Below are 6,000 nucleotides of genomic sequence, written 5' to 3'. Positions count from 1 at the left end.
TGTATTGTACATCGACTATGAATTTCTAAGGGTTGGAGGAAGTTGGAGGGTGAAGAAAGGGTTGAGTAAAAGTTGGAGAGGAAGGAAAATGGGGAAGGCCAAAGATCTTTCCAAGGGCAGTGCAGTCAGAAGCCCTGGGGAATGGTTTTGCTGAGCAGAAGCTACTCTTCCTTGAAACCACTTCAAATCCTTGATGGTTTGGGTGAGGACTGAGTGGAAAATGGGAACTGATTGAGGAGTGTGTTAGAGCTATTTCCCCAATTTTATCAACCCAGTGGCACAATACCAAGAATTAACACTTGAAATGGGATTTGTTATTGAAGTGTTTATTTTTCACCTGGTTACATAACTAGCTGAGCTTGCCTATGAGATTTCAGATTTTCTAATTTCCCAAGTTCACATTGTCCCAGCTTCTTAGTTTTTACGGCTCAAGGTCCTCCTGAGAAGGAGGTTTTAGTTAACTAAAGGATCATGTTACCTTGTACCTGGGAGAGAGTGCAGTGCTGGGAGAGAGGAGAAGCCAGGCTGTAATGCCTAATGCGAACTTTGTATTCAGGACAGGAGGAAATGAAGGAAAAAATAGAGAAGAAGAAAAAGGACATCTCTAATTCTGTCACTTACTCGAGAGTCAGACAACGTAACTGTAAACATTACAATCCAAGAGTTGAAAGCTACCCCTTGCTCAAATTCTCAAAATCATTCATAGTTATTTGTCAGTTGATTGATGCTGACATTACCTACGGGTTCTGAGGAGGTGAACAATGGGGATTGAGGCCAGCCAGGGGCCTTGAAGGATGAATAGGATTAAAGTGTGGAATGAGAGAAAACAGTCGGAAGGCAAGGGCCTCCCCTTAGTAATGTGAATTCACGGTTACATGTTGCTGAATGGGTCTTGTGCAGAGGCTTAGCCGAAGCAAAATATTCACTTTGGAGCTTACTGTCCTTGACATGTTTCTCTGCCAATGGAGAAAACCTTTCTGAGGGTTGGACTGGAGTGCCCTCGATCTAGTCCCATTTGGTTTTCAACTGTTGTGTATGGAAACAAATAGAGTCCTTCTTCATTTCTCCTCCTACATAATTCCACTCCTTTCACTGGTACTAACTGCTATTGACACTTTGTGTGTGTCCTTCTAGCTCATTTATTATGCATGTGGATACAGATACATATTCTTATATGTGTGTGTACACCATGCATTCACATGAATTTTAAACCTCAGGGGGATCATTTCTATATATAATTCTAATGAATTGCTTAATTTATTGCTTAAACACGAAAATTCATGATCTTTACATATCAGATGTCTTTGTTCCTTCATTCTTTTTTTTTTTTTTTAGCTCCACAATGTCTTATACAATGGATGCTTCAAGATTTATTTAAGCAATATGTTACTGATGGGCATTTAGGTTGTTCCCAATATTTCCCTATGGCAAAATGCATCTCGGTACTTACATTTTTGAACACAAGTACACATTTCTCTTTAGCACAGGTTCATAAAAGTAGAGTTACTAATGGTGAAAAAAGCTGATGGATTGAATTCTAAAAAGATTCTATTTACACTCCCATCAAATTACATAATGCATGTTAATACCCATTTCCTCATATCAGTGTTAACTTTTTGGTTGCAAACCTCATGTGTGAAAAATGCTATCTCACTACTATTATTTAAAAATGCATTTTCTTGGCTTTTATGCCATTTTGAATTTTTTGTAACTCTATTTTTATTTCCCCCCCCCAAAAGCCATTTATCTGATATCTGCACCTAATTAATTAGTATTTAATCAGTTTAACTTCCACTAAATTTTTCCTAACCATCAAATACCTAGGCCAAGTAATGTGAAAGTGTTAACTGAGTTAAATAATCAATTGATCAATAAGTATTCACTATTAATGCCTCTGGTCTGTGCTGGATATTGTTGGGAATACAGCTCTGACTTTCAAGAAGCTTATATAATCTTTTAAGATGATCAGACTCAAACTGTAATCAATGACAATACCTCTGCTTACTAGACCCCAAGAACTGTCGGCAACAGGGAAGAAATGGGGTACTGTAGGTTCAAGTTGCTGGAAAAAGCTCACTGAAAGAGTTAGAATTGTGCTTAACCTTGGAAGAAGGATGCTGAAGGGAAGGGATGCATTTTAGACAGAGGGGAATAGGGTGAGCAGAGGTACTAAGTGGGTAAATTGTGGCTCTCAGAGGGTAGCAAGGAGTGCAGCCTTCTGAAAGCAGAGGTTATGGGTACCTGTAGGAGTGGGCATTGCGTGTACTTGAGCTGTTCTGTGAATTTCCCCTACTACCCATCACACACAGGGTGACTGTTTCAGTCCCCACTCTGAGCCATTTCCCTCTGCCCATTCTCACCTTGATCTGCCATTTGAGGCTGTGTGTCAGGGAACATGACTTCAGGCCACAGAGTCAGGAGGATAGATGAGGTCAGGGCAAGGCTCCACCCTTCAGAACTCCACTGGATCCCCCAGGAAGTGGCTGGATCCGGGACCTGCCTGATTGCAGCCCCTAAAGCCTCATCATTTCGTACAGAGGTGCCATTGCTGCAATTACAATCTAAACCCAGAGTCAATTACTCACTGTGTGAATCACCCCCAAAAGATTGCTTTTTCCTTTTCCATTAGTATCACACATAATTGCACTCTGTATGGTTCCTAAACTCTTATTCCTGACTCTGATGTCCAAAAGGATCTGGGTTGATTATAAAGTCCCTTCATCTCCAGTCACTGACCTCAACAACACTTTCCATAAGGTTCTTTTACTATTTTCTTCATTAACAATACACCCACCTCCTACCATTAATTATTCAGCTCCTTGTGGAGAAAGAATCACTGTGTTTTCCCTGCTGATTTTTCCATATGTTCATCTTTTCTTCTTTCTTCTTTGTGTCCTTATTAACAGGGAATGTTAACACTCACTACCTAGGGTTGTAGGGATAGTTAATTTTCATGATATTGTAATTTCTCTTTTAGAGCCACTATCCTTTGCAGACCCTATACTTACCCACCTCTTGGTCCTCAAGTTCACTACTAACTGACCCCAATCACAACCTTCTCTCTGATTCGATCTTAAACTGCAGATAACTCCTGCTTTTACTCTCCTGCTATTCAGTGTAGCTGGCCCATGTATTACCTGCTCCTGAGGCTTATTAAATGGGATCAACTGATTCATCATAAATAATTTAACAGCTGCTAACTAACATAATATATGTTACAAAGGCAAGAGCCATACCGAGCAGCAAGGGATATGGAGACTAGGAATAAGCTGGGATAAGGTTGACCCAAAGGCAGGCTATTGACCTGGGAAGTGTGGAAGGGTACAGACAGTGTTGGGTCTGGCATCTAAGGGCTGTACTGATCTTATTCTATATTTGGGCCAGAAGTTATATTCAAAAGGTCCAATCTGGTAGGAAGAAATATTAGTAGGGAATATCGAGCAGTTATGATACTTCAAGAAAGCCAAAAGAATAGTGGCTCTCAGAGACCTTTCACATGGAACACATCTGCCAGCAAAGGAGTGTGTGGTAGGATGAAGCATTTGAAGGGCATTCAGAGCAGGAAATAAAGTGATACAGTGTGTGAAAATTCCAGACAAGTGGGATAGGTTTATGGTCTGGGGCCCAGGGATTACAAATTACCAGAAACCCAGGCTAAGATGCAGTCATTAATACTCAGAAAGCCCAGCAGAGGCTTAGATAGGACTTGTAGTAAATGTGCTGGTTTAGGGAGCACTCCCTGTAGATTAGAAACTGGGCCTTTGGTGGCACAACCAAGTCGAGAGCTCCTTACCAATAGAGGGGAACCCACAAATTGTCTACTGGCCTTGCCAGTGCTGGGAAGGGGGCAAGTTCATCTTTATCCCAGAGGGACTGGATTTGCCAAAGCTGACATGCTCATCCCACTTTTATTAAAGGGGATATTAAAGGATGGATCTCAAAGACACAAAACCTTTTAAGTCAAGCCATGCTTCATAAATGGGAAGTCAAGAGGACTCAGGAAATTAAACATACAATTAGGGCTAAATACTGTCTCTCCATGTTTAAAATATTCCGTAAGCATGGATGTGCTGGTTTGAAACAGTTATGTATCCCAGAAAAGCCATGTTCTTTTTCCTAATCCCATTTTGTGGGTGTTCTAGTTTGCTAGCTGCCGGAATGCGACACACCAGAGACGGATTGGCTTTTAATAAAAGGGGATTTATTTTGTTGGTTCTTCAGAGGAAAGGCAGCTAACTTTCCACTGAGGTTCTTTCTTATGTGGAAGGCACAGGATGGTCTCTGCTGGTCTTCTCTCCAGGTCCCTGGGTTCCAACAACTTTCCCCAGGGTGACTTCTTTCTGCATCTCCAAGGGCCTGGGCTGAGCTGCGAGTGCTGAGATAAGGAATGCAGAGCTGCTTAACAGTGCTACGTTGCAATCTCTCATTTAAGCACCAGCCAATTAAGTCAAACGTCACTCATTACAGCAGACACGCCTCCTAGCTGACTGCAGATGTAATTGGCAACAGATGAGGTTCACGTACCATTGGTTTATGTCTGCAGCAACAAGACTAGGTATGCTCACCTGGCCAAGTTGACAACCGAATCTAACTAACACAGTGGGGGTGGGACCTTTTTTATTAAGTTGTTTCCGTGGAGATGTGTCTCCGCCCATTCAAGGTGAGTCATAATCTGCTTACTGGAGTCCTTTTTCTGGAAAAGCTCAGAGCCAACACAGACAGAGAAAGAAGATACCCCTCTGGAAGCTGTTTGAAACCAGGAACCAAAGGAGCAGCAGATGCCAGCCCCGTGCCTTCCCAGCTGACAGAGGTGTTCTGGACACCATTGGCCTTTCCTGAGCCAAGGCTTCTTTCTCTGGATACCTTAGTTTGTACATTGTGATAGCCTTAGAACCGTAGACTTGTAACTTAATAAATCCCCTTTATAAAAGCCAACCCATTTCTGGTATGTTGCATTCTGGCAGCATTAGCAAACTAAAACAATGGACATATCCAGCTACAAATCAATACAAGATAATGTGGTTTGTCAGCTGAGATGTATAGATAGCACTTCCAGAGTCACAAGAAATAACTGTGGGTTGAACTAGCCATCATTACAAAGGCGATTCTCTTGATGTCAGTATTAATTTTCCCACTTTACTCTCAGGGCCTTGCACACAATAGATATATTGTCTACACGTTTACAAACAGGGAAATCAGAAGCAGAGCAGCACTTCATGTTATGGAGATAGATGCTCTTGTTAAAGGAGGAAGTTCAAGAATAGAGAAGTGAATATGGATGATATGGAATGCTCAAAATAAAAATGTGCATAGGGAACAAAATTATAAGCATATAGTATCCATGAGGATGATGATGATGATGGTGGTGGTGGTAATTTATTGAGCATTTTCTAGAAAAACCATAGCTCACCCTTATTGATCACTTAGTACTAGACATTATGTAATAAACTTTAAATACACCAATTCTTCACAACACTAAATAAAATATTATTATCTCCTTTATATATGTAAAAAAATAGAATTTTGAAGACCAGTAAGTGATTTGCCTTTAGGACAATACAGCTATTAAGTGGGTAGGCTGGATTTAATCCAATGCTTATCTGAAATGAGTTTCTGAGCTCTTACCTGTACTAAAAGCCCTCTCATATGCCATGATAGGGTCCTGTAGTTGTAGATTAATCAAGACATTCAAATGCCTTTTCCAGGAGTAAGGGTTCTTTGTTGGAATTCTAATATCTTCCAATCTCCCTCTCCATGAACATTTTACTTTCAGCCAAGAAGCCTGCTATTCTTCTTGTCTGCATAAGCCATAACTATGATGCCTCATTTAGGATTTCCCATTTTGGTTTCTTTAAAGTGAAGCTAAATTTTATGAAGGATGACACTTAGGAATTTTATGATTTTCCCCCTGCAACTAATGTCTCACTTTAATTCAACAGGGTTTGTTGTGTTTTCTGCAAATTGCCTTCATCAAATCTTTTCAATTTAGTTTTCCTGAAA

Source organism: Tamandua tetradactyla, chromosome 18 (assembly GCF_023851605.1).
Source record: "Tamandua tetradactyla isolate mTamTet1 chromosome 18, mTamTet1.pri, whole genome shotgun sequence".
In the NCBI taxonomy this organism is placed as follows: Eukaryota; Metazoa; Chordata; class Mammalia; order Pilosa; family Myrmecophagidae; genus Tamandua; species Tamandua tetradactyla.
Note: the sequence above shows the minus strand (reverse complement) of the source record.